The sequence below is a fragment of the Choloepus didactylus genome, chromosome 3, assembly GCF_015220235.1.
Source record: "Choloepus didactylus isolate mChoDid1 chromosome 3, mChoDid1.pri, whole genome shotgun sequence".
Lineage (NCBI taxonomy): Eukaryota > Metazoa > Chordata > Mammalia > Pilosa > Megalonychidae > Choloepus > Choloepus didactylus.
The window spans coordinates 155,814,732-155,830,501 of record NC_051309.1 but is presented as its reverse complement, the minus strand read 5'-3'; the positions used below and the strand labels follow the sequence as shown (position 1 = coordinate 155,830,501).

Here is a 15,770-nt window from a genome sequence, read left to right as displayed (position 1 = left end):
ATTTAAATATTTCTAAACCTCGTTTGTATATGAGGGAAAAGAGGAAGAAATTCCATGTAGGCAAGCCAATTTCTGATGATTCAATCATTCAGGTTGTTCTGTGGCAGACTTTGGACCTTGATAAATTGCCAGAAGTGATGAAGGTTCAGATTACAGGGCATGCCCTTGTTGGTTCCTCTGATTTCACAAAATAAGGCTGGAGCTGGCAACTAACTTGAAAGTGAAAGAAACAGCTTGAGAAAAACAACTTCCCTGGTAAGATCAGACTGACTTTTCTTCCTATCATTTATAATTCTATCCAACAGTAAATAGAAAAAAAAGAAAGAAATGGGAAAATGATTAACAAAGCAAAACAAAACCAATATCTGAAGGAAAGGATGGAGGGGCAAAGACTCGGCCCCGTGCTTATAGTTTCTTCCATTTTAAACCCGGAACTATAATCCTTTAATTGAAGCCTTGCTCTGTTCCAAAGCATGATTTTGTTACGAACAAATCTCATTGAGTATATGTCTGGAAAACATGGCTGTTTTCCAAGCAGTGTCTTAAGTACATTTGTGCTTTAATTGCAGGAAGGTAGTGTATGATTTGAGAGTACCTGAATTAGAAATGCTTTTTATTCCTTTTCGAGAGCATAAATAAACAACAAAAATGAAAAACCTTCCTTAGTTTAGGTAATGAACTGTCATTAGAGAAGGATTTAAGAATGTGATTACTTTGGCTGTGGTAATTTAAGGCAAGTGCTGTTTATGTAAGGATATACTTTTTTGTATGTATATATTTACTTCATGTTATTATAGGTATCAGAAACATAAAATATTTAGTGGGAATACATTTACTTATCTCAGTATATATTCATTCAGCCTTTAATGTATTACTAAAATGAATGGAATTTTTCTTACCTATTTCTACTTTTCTGTGGAAAGGATGAGCTGCTCCACTTCTTTCAAGCAGCAGCATCTCCCTTTAAGGCAAGGCTGGCACGAGAGATTGTGGGTGCAGGGATACCTCCCTTTACCACCTAGGAGGGAACTGCTGGAAAACTGACCTGTTGTATTTAGTTATCAGCAGCTTCTGACCTCATTTCCTATCCAGGTCAAGTTATGCCCTGGAACATAGTTGGGAGATGGATCCTTTGCCCATGCTGAGAGGTAAGTCTGATTGTCTGTGGACTCAGAAATTGTAGTTTCAAAGGTTTGCAGTTCTTTTTAACCTCTTGGTGACTCCCAATAGACATAAACTTTCATTTAGGCTAGAGAAAGCTTCTGAACTGAGAAGAGTTAGGTTTAAATATGGATTCTGCCCCCTTACTGGCTTTTTAACACTGGACAAGTAACTTATACCCTTCAAACTCAGTTTCTTCATGTAAAACAGAGTAATTCCTATGTGTTATACCGCTTTCCAAGACCACAGTCTGAACTTTCCTGCTGCCTGCTAGACATTCTCTTTAGGAAGTCTTGTTAATACCTCAAATATCAGGCCACAACAGAACTCCTTGTCATCTCCTTTATTGACCATCTTCTTCCTGCACACCCAGTCTTGTAAATAGGGAACGTCCTTTCTCTCCTTTTCCATCCCTGTCCCATTCAGTAAGTAGAAAAATCATTTCAGTTCCTTTTCATGTTATTTCATTGTTCAGTTTCCTCTGCTGCATTTTCATGGCCATGATCCTTGTTGAGACTATTATGATGATGTGTCTGAAATAATGTAATAGATCCCTTACAAGCATTGATGCCTTCCATAGCTTTCAATTCCATCCCATTCATTTTGCATCTTACCCTTTGATGCAAGTTTAATCCTCTTGAGGACCAGCTCTCATCATGTGATTTTTCTCCTTAAAAACTTATAAGTGGATGTTTTTTGCCAATTGAATATAGGCCAAACCAAAAGGGCATCTAAAATCCATGAGAATACCCTAGTGAGTTTAATATAGTACATCATACGCCTTTCATGCCTGCCTAGGACTGCTTCTTTCTAGATGTAAAATTACATCTTCTCTGATGTTTCCTCATATTTAAGTTGAGATTTTGCATTTTGGGCAAGGAAGGTTGTGACCATCCTTCATATCAGAAGGCACTTGATATTGATTTGTTCCATTATTAAAAATGTTAACTTTGTAAGGCGGGGCAAGATGGCAGCATAGAGAGGTGCTGAATTTAGTTAGTTCTCTAGAGCAACTAGTAAATAGCCAGGAACAACTAGTAAATAGTCTGGAACTGTTGGGGGACATCCATGACTGAACACATATCGTACATCAGCCTGGAATAGGTGGAATGACTGAGATCACAGCATAGAACTGAAGGAAATGTGGAGATGGTGCCTCTCCCCCACTGGCATGGCAGTCTGAGCTGAAACATTCCCTGTGGAAAAAAAAAGCAAGTTACCTGGAGCGAGGGAAAGTAACAACCAAACTCCAATTGTGGTTTTAATTAACAAATTTGGATTGTTGAATACAAGCTACAAGCACAGATAAAATGGGAGCAAGCAGAAAAGGAAACCTGAGGTCTCTCCTGGGAGAAAGGAGGCATGGCTGATGGAAATAAATAAATGCATAAATAAATAGGCTTTTGGAGACAGCTAAGGTCAGAATACTGGAAAATGGCTGTGTCTCAAGAAAAGAGTCACAGAGATCCAGGTACCAACACTGGTTGATTGGCGAAACTGGGGGGCTGGGGACTGGCTCTGAAAAGGGGCTTTCTCTCTTTTTTCTTTTTTTTTTTTCCTATCATCCTAAGTAGCTCATTAGAGAAAGCCTCAGGCATTTTTAATTGTCAGAGCTGACCCAGACAGGGGTGGAGTTAAAAGAGTCAGAGAGACAAAGGAGGAATTCAAGTATAGAAGATAACTCCCTAAAGGGTGTATCTTCCCTAAGAAAAGGGGGGCAGGGCCAGCTCAAGTGGCAGCCCTCCCTCAGAGAATTCAGACCCCAGGGCCTGAAACAACTTAAGCTTGGTTTCTGACACCCTCAGGCCCTGGCCAGGACAGGGTCTGCTGAGAATTAAAGGGACCACACCTCTTTACACTAGTGGGGAGCTGCAGGCTGTCAAACACCACCTGCTGGGCAGGACAGTAAAAGCAGAGTCTAGAGGCCTCACAGGAATGCCTCACAATCTGCTGGGTCTCACTGTCATGGAAATCTGATACTGAATACAGTTTTTCTCTGAGACCTGGGCCCACCTGGTCTGGGAAAATCTGATTAGGATAATCAAGGAAACCAGATGGCTAGACAACAAAAAATTACAAGTCACATTAGGAAAAACGATGATGTGGCCCAAAGGACGAAACTTACCCTTCAACTGAGAAAAAGGACTTGAAACAACTAATTATTAATCAAACAAATCTCCTAAATCAATTCAAAAATCATATCAATGATTTGAGGGAATATATGGCAAAAGACATGAAGGATTTAAAGAAGACATTGGTGAACGTAAGGAAGAATTCAGGATTTTGAAAAAACAATTGGCAGAATTTATGGGAGTGAAAGGCACAATACAAGAGATGAAAAACACAGTGGGAGCAAACAACCACAGATTTGAAGAGGCAGAAGAAAAAGCATGAACTGGAGGACAGGGCATCTGAAATCCTACACACTAAAGAACAGATAGAGGAAAAAAATGGAAAAATATGAGCAGCGTCTCAGGGAATTGAATAAGAACATGAAATGCATGAATGTACATGTCATGGGTGTCCAAGAAGAAGAGAAGGGAAAAGGGGCAGAAAGAATAATGGAGGATATAATCACTGAAAATTTTTATGAAAGACATAAAATTACAGAACCAAGAAGCGCAGCATACCTGAAACACAATAGATCCAAATAGACCTATGGCAAGATAGTTAATAACCAGATTACCAAATATCAAAGACAAAGAGAGAATCCTGAAAGCAGCAAGAGAAAAGTGATCCATCACATACAAGGGAAACTTGATAAGACTATGTGTGGATTTCTTAGAGAATCCATGGAGGCGAGAAAGCAGTGGTATGATATATTTAAGATACTGAAAGAGAAAAACTGCCAACCAAAATTCTGTATCTGGCAAAACTATCCTTCAAAAATGAGGGAGAGCTTAAAATATTCTCAGACACACAGATACTGAGAGAGTTTGTGAACAAGATACCTGCTCTACAGGAAATACTAAAGGGAGTGCTACAGACAGATAGGAAAAGACAGGAGAGAGAGGTTTGGAGCATAACATAGGGTAGGAGCAGCAGAATAATGTAATTTACACTGAACAAAGATGACTGTGAGTAGTTTGAAAGAGGAGGGTTAGAGGCATGTAGGATACCAGAAGGAAAGATAAAGATAAAGACTGGGACTGTATAACATAGTGAAACTTAGAGTGGTCAATGTTTGTGATTAAATGTACAAATATGTTTTTACATGACGGAGAACAAATGAATATCTAGTTGCAAGGTGTTAAAAATGGAGTGGTATTGGGGAAAAAATATAATCAAGCAAGCTAGAGTCTATCGTTAACTGTAACATTGTAATATGCTTCCATTAATTGCAAAAAAGGCAATATACCAAAGCTAAATGTCTATAAGAGGAGGATATAAGGGAGGGGTATGAGATTCTTGGTGTTGGTGGTGTTATCTGACTTTTTTATTGTACTTAATTTTAATTTTATTTTTTCTTTTTCTTTTTAGTTGTTATTTATTTTCTTTCTTTTTCTTTTTGCTTTTACTTTTTTCACCTCTTCTTCTTTCTTTGTGGAAGAAATGGAAATGTCCTTATATAGATAGTGGTGGTAAATGCATAACTATGTGATTATACAGGGAACCCTTGATTGTTTAGTTAGGATGGAATGTATGATGTGTGAATAAAACCTCTAAAAAATAAATAGAGGGATACAAGTGCTGGGGAAAATGTGGAGAAAGGGATATACCTAATCACTGTTGGTGGGGAAGTAGAATGGTGCAGCTCATCTGGAGGGCAGTGTGGTGGTTCCACAGGAAGTATGGGGATTCCATATGGTCCTGCAACTCAGTTATTGGGTGTATACTTAGAAGAACTGAAAAAAGGGACAAGAATGGACATTTGCACATTGAGGTTTATGGTGTCAGTATTCACGATTTGCAGTGGATGGAGATGGCCTAAGGTTACACTGACTGATGAATGGAATGGCGAATTGTGGTGTATACATACAATGGAATACTGAACTGCTTCAAGTAGGAGTGAAGTTGTGAGGTGAATGGACATTGAGGACAACATGTTGAGTGAAGTAAACCAGAAATGGAGAGAAAAACATTATAATGGCTCTCTAATATAGACTAACTATAATGTGCAAACTCTGAGAATTGAGTCTGAGAGCATATGTTATCAGGGAAAGGCTTTTGTAAAGGTTCCTAGATTGTAAGCTCTTACAACAGTTACATCTATTCCTGAGTTGTAATGGTTATTTCTAAATTCTGAGATGCTGAGCTCTTTGTTTTTAACCAGTCAGTCCCTGGAACTCAGTATTTGTGTGACACCTGAGACTCAGAGCCAGAGTCTGGCAGCTATGAATGTCAGCATTACCCCATATAGCAAATGTTAACGACTCTGAAAAAAGAGATCAGACTTCAATTGGAGATATGAATGAAATGGACTTGGTTAGGACTAAGGTAAATCAGACTAAAGGGTAAAGGACGATATTGATGGTGTTTTTAAAACTTCAACTTCTGTGTGAGATTAAAGGAAGATATGTTTATTAAGTGCAAAATCTGTATTTTTTGTAACACACTATATAATTTAACTTGTATAGTCAGTTTATTCAAAAAACATAATTACATGGAACATTGAATAGGGAGTGAAATCTGTTTGGTTTGTACAGATTACTGTGAAGCTCCAGTACATCCCAGAGTAATTTGGGCAGAGAATAAAAATGTATTTGCAAAGCCCCCTTGGGGGACTGGGGGAAAACGTTGAAATATTAAATTTCTCCACCTGGGGAACTAATTATAGTCTCACAAGTATTGGAGGCTACCGTTTTAGAAGGCAGAGCCCTTGATCTTATGAAGTTTGTTACTGCAAAGAAGAGGCTAAGCCTACTTAAAATTGTGCCTAAGAGTCACCCCCAGAGAACCTCTTTTTTGCTCAGAGGTGTCCTGTCTCTCTAAGCCACCTCTGCAGGTAAACTCACTGCCCTACCCCTACGTGGGACATGTTGTCCAGGGGTGTGGATCTCCATGGCAATGTGGGACATAAGTCGTGGGAATAAGCTTGGCCTTGGCATGTAGGATTGAGAAGGTCTTCTTGGACCAAAAGGGGGAGGAGAAATGAAACAAAACAAAGTTTCAATAGCTGAGAGATCTCAAATGGAGACAAGAGTTCACTCTGAAGGGCGTTCTTACACACTCTATAGATATCCCTTTTTAGTTTTTAGTGTATTGGAAAAGCTAGAGGGAAATACCTGAAACTGTTGAAATGCATCCCAGTAGCCTTTATTCTTGAAGATGATTGTATACTTACACTGTGTGAATGTGTGATTGTGAAAACCTTGTGGCTCCCACTCCCTTTATATAGTGTATGGACAGATGAATAGACAAATGAGGACAAAAAGTAAATGAATAGTAGGGAGTGTTGGGGGTATGAGATGTTTTAGGTGTTCTTTTTTACTTTAACTATTATTCTTATTCTTTTTTGTGTTTGGTGATAAAAATGTTCAAAAATTGATTATGGTGATGAATGCACAACTATATAATGGTACTGTGAACAGTTGATTATATACCATGGATGATTTTATGGTATGTTAACTCTGATCACTTTGTTAAGGTGATACCAGCTTTCTTCAGGGCAAAGTAACTGTTTTTTTCTTTGTGCTTAGTAAGTATCTTGTGAGGAAATAATGTAAGAGTATGTAAATGTACTGCTATTTGTCACATTTTACAATGAATTTTAGCTTCACTGTTGATTCTTGTTTATTTGTGTATTTCAATTATTTGTTTATCTAACAGATACTCATTGGAATTTTACAGTAAGAAAAAGTTTTCCCTTTTATTTATTTATTCACTCATTCATTCATTCATGTATATTAGTATAGGTACATAGATTCTCATTTTGTTGCATGGAATATAATCCATTACATTCATTTTTTATTTTATTGTGCAATTTTCCAAGATTTGGCCATTAGGAAACCCCTTTAGTTGCTTCTGTATCTTTTTGGGATGCACCCTGGAATCAGTTGTTTCTCCAAGGAGCTACTGTTTTCTTTTATTGAAAAATGGTATTTTCAGATCAAGATCTGGGCACTAGGTATGCTCATTGGTACTGAGGTATCATAATACCAGACCAGTTCTCCTGATAATAGTCTAGATCATAAAAAACAAAGAAACACTGAGGAACACTTCCATATTAAAGGAGACTAAGGAGAAATGACAACAAAGTACAAAGTGTTAATTTGGGTTGTAGCCTGAACCCAAAAAGACTTTAGTGGGGCAACTGGAGATATTTAAGTAAATTCTGTAGATTAAATAATATTGTATATTGTGTGACAATCTTACACATTTTTATTCTCTATCATTATCATGTTAAAATAAGATGTCCCTACACATTTTACTTGCTTTAAACAATGTAAGGTATCTGCAATCAGGGAAGTTGTGATCTGAATTGGGGACAAAATAATTCAGGAAAGAAATGAAAATGTACTTGGTGTTCTTACTCTACCATTTAGGATCATCAAAATAAAGTTTTATATATACCCAAAATTATCTAATTCATCTTCTTTGGATGAACATTTAGATTGTTTCTATTTTCTATAATTATATATAAGGCTGTATTAAATACAATTGCATGTACATTTTCAATGATTTAAAAATCTCCTTGGGATACCTTCCTTGAAGTGAGATTTGTGGGATAATTTATGGTAAAATCATAAGCAATATGTAGTCATTAAAAATTATGATATAGATCAGGGTTTGGCCCACTATAGCTCACAGGCCAAGTCTGTCTAATCCCATTTGTTTGCATATTGTCTTTGGCTGCTTTCATATTACAATGCAGAGACAAAGTTGAGTATTTTTGAGGGAGACTCTGTGGCTCACAAAGTCGAAAAGATTTACTATCTGGCCCTTTAGAGAAAAAGTTCTTCACCTTGATATAAATTACTAACATGCAGGATGGCAATATTATTGAGTGAAAAAAGCAAATTAGTATTGTATATGTAGTATTACATGTATATAAAATTTACACCAAAGATCCTGTTTCTTTAAAATTACATATGGACCGGGAGACTCTGAAAGAGTAGTTACATATTTTTTATGTTCTTATTTATAATATTTTACTTGTAAATTTTCTTAAAATGGTCTTCTATAAATTCTGTGTTTGCATTTTTACTTCCAAATAACTCCTCAAGTCACTCTCTTTAGGCTTCTTCACCCAAAACTCTAGTGAAACTAGACTGTCAATGAGCACAGGGACTTTCAATGGACATGTTTTAATTTATAAGTTGGGTGACTATACATTTCAGTTTGCCTGGACTCTACTGTCACCATCTCCATGTTTTTCTCTTACCTGTGTGGTAATTTCAATTTATGTGATAGAATATATGGAGTCTATCAATTATCTTTTGTTGTTTAACAAATTACCATGAAACTTAGTGCTTTAAAATAATTAACTGCTTATTTTAGCTCATAATTTTGGTCTCGGAGCAGCTGGTATTTCTTCTGGTAATTCTGACTGGGCTTGTTTATGTGTCTGTGGTCAGATACTGGTCAGCAAAAAGGCTCTGCTTCTGGAGGTTGGCTGATTGTTGCCATGACTCTTTCATCATCTAGCAGGCTAGCCCTTAGTTCACAATGTGGTGGCAGGTTCCAAGAACAAAAGAGTAGAAACTAGAAGGCTTTGGGAGGCTCAGGCTCAGAACTGGCACATACCACTTCTTGTGCATTCTGTTAGGTAAAGCAAATCACAATATCAGCCCAGATTCAAGGATGGACAAATAGATTCCACTTCTTGATGGGAGGCACTCCTAAGTATTATAACAATTTTTGCTATGTATCCCATGGAGCAAATGCATATGAATTGATAATTGGTCCTTCACAATGTAACTGATACCTGAACTCTAATTTTCTATCACTGTTGTCACCTTTTCAACAGCCCTTATTTCATTTTATCTTTGAACCACTCCATTGCCAAATGTTACTGTTTCTTTTCCAGCTCTGTAACCTAATTCCTCTTCAATTAGCCTATTCTGGAATACTCTTTGTATCTATTCTTGAGAAATACGGATACAGATGTAACACTCAGTTAATTGCTTAGATTAATAGTCTTAAAATAAGGACATCTTGCCCAGACATAGCAAACTGCAGACTCTGAGTAGAAGAATGAACAGTGCTGCCGTTAGGAAAACACACCATTCTTGTGTCCTTGAATTTTATCTTTCATTTTCAATGTTGCTTCCTAAAAAAAATGACAATATCCAGCTTTCATTCTGTCATATCAGTTGACCTATTTTCTTTTTGAAAGTGGTATTTCTGCCTAGTAGAGAGGCTCTTCACTGCTAACGAGAGCTTTTTCTAAAGGTCAGAGCTGTCTTAAGGTCACATCTGTTAGCCTCTCCACTGGTAAGGTGAGGGATGCTTTGACTTAGAGCGCACATTTTTGAACCCAAGCATTCATTGCTGGTGTCCACTCCTTCCTATCCTGATTTCCACAGTTAGTCTGGGAACTTTAACCACACTGACATTTAACTTCATTTTTTTCATCAGATTTTAGAAGGAAATGCAGCAGTATCTAATATTTGCAAATAGTATGAGAAGAGAATGTTGCATAAGAATTAAGTACTTTTGTGTCCTAGGGACTATTTATTTATTTTGGTCTTATTTCCTCTCTTATTTTCCTCCTCATGGATTCTGAATTAAAATTTCAGCAATCCTTTTTTCTTTAATACAAAATGGATTTTATGCAATATTTAGGAACCAGACAATTCTGTTTCTAAAAGGTAACAGGATTTCTTTCTTCTTCTCCAGAACACCTTGGTCACAAATACTTCTTGCTCCTGGTCTCATTGAAGTGTGGCATCCAATCCTGGTGTTCAGCAAGGGGAATAAGTCCTAGAATTTGCTTTGTGACCTGGAATATATGGGGTAGAAGCATGTGTTGCAAAACGTATTGCATAAAGCTGGTACTTTTGATACAGTCTGTCTTATGGAGAGATGGAATTTAGCTGCTTGTAATGAGAATTTGATGTGACTGGAAATTGAACAGAAGCTTCTTTTTATTGAAGGTGCTGAGCCTTATAACACTCATTCGGTGGCAGAAGTTATTGTTTTTCACATTACTTTTCAACTATAAAGCTGTTCAGAGCCTCACAAGAAAATCCCTATCCTTGTTCAAGCAAGAGAAAACTTAGTAACGTTTCCTTTACATCCACATAAAGCAAAACAATGTAGTGAACTCCTGTCTCCTTTAAAGATCTGTCTCAGACTTTCTCTACATTAAAGCTTTTCTTTTCCCCTTTCTAGATCAGAACTACCCTCTGATAAAATCTCACTTTGTCTCTTTTCTCCTCCTGTGAGACTCTTAAGCAAAAAAAAAAAAAAAAAAAAAAGAGTGAGAGAGAGAGAGAGAGAGAACGAAAAAAAATTCTGGACATGATACTGGAGGCTTGAAATGTACACAGAAATTTTTGCAAACAAGATTTTTTTAAAACTTTGGATAGGACCTTTCTTACAATGTGCACATAAATAAACATTTCAATCTGTACAGATCTTTAGAAGATGAAGATGATGAGTTAAAAAAATCTTAAACTGGATATTTGAAGTAAGAGAAAAACATTTTATTTCTTGCTCCATTCACAAATCAACTTTTAAAACTTGAGCAAGTCAAATAATCTTTCTCCAGTTTTTCCATTTTTAACACAGGTAACTTGTATTCAAGTGGAATACTTTTGTGAATTGAGATCTGTTCTGGAAATATATTTTCATCTCAAATCTCTTTTTAAATAGTATTTTATTTTATTGTTCCCTACCAGAGAATATTCCCCATTCAGAAGTACTCAGTAAGTGGAGAATTTAGTATTTTTTAGTCATCCACCACTTCAGATTAAAAAAGAAATTATCTTGATCTCATGCAAATTTGTGAAGTATATAATTATTGAGTTTAGCTCTAACATATATATTCTGTTAAATTTAAGTGTGGTCTTATTAAATACTTTTTTAGGAATTTATAATGTCAAGTTGGAAATTTATTACCTGAAGAAAAATAAACGTTATTGAGTCACACTGGTTTTCACCAAAATGAAAGCCAAGATTTTATCAACTTGTGTGTGACTGATATTTTAAAATCAATAGTAGCATTTATGAGCCTTCAGGATTAAGAAGTATGTTAAATTCCACAGAAACAGCTGATTGCCTTGTGGCATTCACTCTCCTAGCTGTTGGAAGAGCAGGCTGGGTCAAGGCTGTCACTCACCGGCCCGGTTGAGCTTACATGAGGTGCATAGCTGCGGCAGAGAAGGCTATTGGAAGACGTCTTCAGAAACGATAGGCTGCTGGTGTTGAGGATTAGATCTTGCCAAAACACTTTACCTTTTGTAATAATCTCAACAGAGAAAACATCTTGCTTGCTAAGCCCTGTTTTGTGGAGTTACAAGAGAAAAAATTTATTTTTATTTCCTGCTGCTTATCTAACATGATGTCATGAGATGGGATGAGGCTCTGGAGATACCATTCCTGGCACGCCAGCCAGATGGCCCCAGCTGGTCATATGGGCAGAATTGCATCAGCTGTTGTGGGTTTTTTAAGTGTATAAAAGCCAAGTACAGGAGTTGAATGAAAACATATAACCCAAAACTGTTTCAATGTATAATCTGAGAAAGAAGGGCAAGCAACAATAAGGGAACTTCAACAACTTTGTTTTCTTACTATTTTCAATGTACTCTTGGCAGAAAATTCTGTTTATACCCTCTGAGATTTTAAAGTAGTTTGATATCAGATCTGGTTAAACCAGCACCACATTTAATTTCTGCATTGAGATTTCATAAGTTTGTCTGTAAAGGGCTTTGATTACGAGTTTAAGTATATGTAGAAATATAGAATTAAATCTCACAATATTGATAAAATGCGTATGATTTCATTGTTTGAAAACCTGCTGCCACATTGAAATATTAAAAGTTTCTTTTAACAAGACGTTTTTACTAGTTTATGCTTTTGAATATTAAATGCTGTGACTCATAATAATGAGAGGATAATGCTTCAATTTTAATCTTGGCTCTTTAAATACAAGTTGTGCATTAGAAACTAGCATTAAGATTTTCTCCTCAAGCCACACAAATAAACAAACAAAAACAGGAGAGTGAAATAAAATTGTACCAGCACAACTACTCTGATACCTTAGGTTCTTTCAGCTTTTAACAAATGCACTGTCATATTGTCATCCTATTAGTCCATATTCATTCCTTTTTACCACACTTATTGCAATCTACTTTGTCAACTAAAATTGAGAAGTTTCGTACTAACTGAGTGTGCATTAGCCCTTTAGCTAAAATAGTGTCATATGGCATAACAATTGCAAAAATTCAAGCACCACGTTAGTTAAAATCATTGTACACCACACATTACTAGCTTTCCCAACATCTGGTTCTCCTCCCCATTGGGTCACATGGAGAAATTATGCTTCTCAGTCTCCTTGCAGATGGGCAGAACCTTATGTCTACTTCTAGTCAATGAGGTGTGAGAGGAAGTGATATGTGTTAGTTCCAGGCTGAGGCAGTGAAGACATCCCCATGGGATCCTCCAGTCTTTTTTCACCTGCCAGATAATCAAGAAAGACATTTGTTCCTGATGGAGAAGTTTCAAGAAGATGAGGCCTTTTATTGACCCAGGTCCTGTGTCCCTATATAAGGCAGATTCTCCCCCATCTTCCAGCACCACTCATTGAAGACATACTGAAAATGAGAAATAAGCTTTTCTTGTGCTAATTTGTTAAGACTTCCAGGTGAATTTGTTAACAGCAGCACAACTTATCCTTCCTTGATTAAGACATATGGATTGTAGAATTTTCTCACCTTTAGGCTTCATCTTTAGGTACATAAATAATAACTGTCTTTAAAAGTCCTGTTTCTTCCTTAGTTTTTTTTTTTTTCATCTTTCTTCTTTCCTTGTTTTGTGCCCATACCCAATTCTGGTCATTATCTTATTTGGGATAGGAAAATGAAATTTGGAAGATAATGAGCAACAAGGAAGGGGTGCAGGACAAATAAATGCCAGAATCAGTCTGGGTATCAAGCCACGACAGACAAAACTAGGAGCAAGTGATCTGAGTAGACAGGCTGGGGATGAAACCTGGGATCAGGTTTTTGAAGAGGGGTCAGACAGGAATGACACCATTATCAGAGTCTGTGGGCTCTTCCAGAGTTTGGCTAAAAACCTGGAAACTGGCAGGGTATAAAATTCAGAATGAAAGACTTGGACCAATGTTTCCAGATCAAAATGGGCAAGCGTGGTTGTCTTGGGTGGAACCAGGGATGTTGGTCACGAGCCACGGAAGTGGACCCTTAGATATAGGGGAACTGGGCAATGAGGTCAAGATGCAGCCCTTGAGCAACTGTGCTTCAAATATAGAGATTACAGACAAGAATGGCTTTGTTGATGAATAGCTTGTTTAAAAACAGGAGTTCTTTTGGCTCTGGGGTCTGCCAGAACCAGAACCTAGAAGGGGAAGTAGAGGATTTAACCCACAGGTGAGACCAGAAGCTCTGCAAGAACAGACATTGGAGATTGTGGCAGTGGGGAAAACTTACCATTTCTGATGAACCAGTTCTTGGGGTTCATACTGCCATGTTACCTCAATTCCATTTTACATTTTGTCTTGGATGTTCTCTATTCTTACCTTTAGAATCTATCCAACTATTTATCAGATATGTATAATGACTCCCTACAACTTTTGGATTTGTGTTTACTGTAACCACATCTTTAACAGGTTTTGAATGTAGTGTAGAGCAGTTAAGAAGGAACTTCAGTTAAGAAGAAATTCTCTGTAGTGAGTCTGACTTCTAGAGAAGTTCCAGTTCTGGAAATTAAAGGAGCTTTTACATACTCCTCCTCTTTTCCTCTTATCCATGTTGAACTTAGCATCTGACCCTTAATTCAGCTCCAAGTTTTATCCATTCTTTATTTTCTCCTCTCCGCAACTGCTTCACAAAATTCCATCAGCAGCCCTACCCTGGAACACTGCCAGCCTTCCTCCAGCTATGTCAGCAGTTGTGAGAACTTAGAAAGATGCTCACCCTTGTGCTGCAAAACCTCTCCAGGCGGCCTATTTGAAAGTGTCTGTTAGGCCAAGCAGCTGTGTGAAAACCTGCCTTGGGGTATGGTGTAGGAGGCTGGGCTGCTGGCCCCGATGGTCCCAGGGCAGTTTTGAGGGGGAGCTTTGTGCTGTATCAGTTTTGATACATCAGAAAAAGAGAAAAAAAAGAGTCCCTTTCAAGCCCTCTGTCTTCTCTTCTCCTGCCTGAATATATGGGAAGACAGAGCAGGTTTCCTCAGCATCAGCTTAGATGATAAAAACTTCAATCGATACTTTTCCCTGCAATTTGTGCACTTCTTTCAATCCCTTATCCCTTCTGCTATAACCGCTAAGCTCATCTTTCTGACTCAAAGTGGAAATAAACCTGTCATAGACGATGTAAAACATTTCTCCCAAATAACACATCAGCAGGAAATCTCCACATGCATACTCTGCCCTCTTCTCAAAGTTAACTTAACCCAGACTGAACTCATGATCTTTATCCTGGGGAACCCGGCTTCCAAAGTGACGCTTTTTGGTCACTAATACTAGCTTCCTTCCCAGTCTTCAAGTTCTAGTGCTGCCTTAGGACTTTCTTCTTCATACCATACACCTCGTATTTGCCTTTTCTTGCTTTTTTCAGTTACTGTAACCTCAATCCATGTCCTCATTAATAAAATAATAATTATTTCTCCCTCCCTTACATGCAGATTGAACACACATCTGGAATCAGAGATCCCAGCAATGGCCTGCCTTTGTGAACGAGGGGGATATGGTGTTGCCTCCCCATGGGTACTGGCAGAGGGAATAGAGCCTGCTTTGGCCAGAGATGCTTCTGAGTCTTGTTATTATGGAAGGAGGAGGCCCAGGGGGGCCATGCTTTGACCATGCATGGTGTAGTGAGCAATGTCCCCTCCCGCTGCCTGCAGACCAGGTTCTAATTGCAGCTCTGGCTCTTAGCTATGATACTGTGAGCCACAGTTTCTTTACCTACCAAAAAAGAGGGTTAAATTCACTCCAGCTGTGCAGTCCTGTCTCTCTGTCCCTGCATGTCACCAACAACAAAGAACTCTCACGTCTCACTGAATAGGGGAAAGAATTTGCACATTTACTGCCAGCAAGGGGAAATATAGAAAGGTTTTTTTATTTTTTCAACTGGCCCCAGGGTCCTCACCGATTAAAATTGCCTCTGGAGACTATATGAAAGAAATAGAAGATGCCCATTTACAACTATCTGTGTATAATAAATACATGAGATAGACTCCATTGTAATCTTATAGATTCCACCTCCTAAAATCTTTCAGGTTTTCCCCTTCTCTCCAACCCCACAGATGCTAACTTTATAAATATGCTTACCCGTCTCTCCCCCGGGCTGCTGAATTAACTTTCTAAATAGGATATCTTTGCTATCACCTAGTCAACCTCCAGTTTGTCCTTTGCAGCGTGCCAGACTGTCCTGTAAAACTGACACTGCACTCTGATGGCTGGAGGGACCTCTGCACAATATCTTCCCACCCTCTCTCAGAATCTTCCTCCTTTGGCTTGGTATGGTTGGTGGCCACCCTCCAGC

General features: G+C 37.9%; 1 protein-coding gene across 2 annotated transcripts in view; it reads left to right on the top strand.

Annotated features, from left to right (window-relative positions):
- Positions 1-15,770, top strand: part of INPP4B (inositol polyphosphate-4-phosphatase type II B) — an 877,116-nt gene that overhangs the window by 274,155 nt on the left and 587,191 nt on the right. The window contains exons 1-2 of one of the 2 annotated variants that reach the window (XM_037830718.1): positions 190-255; positions 1,093-1,148. The exons of the other annotated variant lie outside the window; for it this stretch is intronic. The gene's annotated coding sequence lies outside the window, so the exon portion shown is untranslated. Of the gene's footprint in view, positions 1-189; positions 256-1,092; positions 1,149-15,770 lie in introns of those variants that run through there. 2 annotated transcript variants of the gene reach the window in all.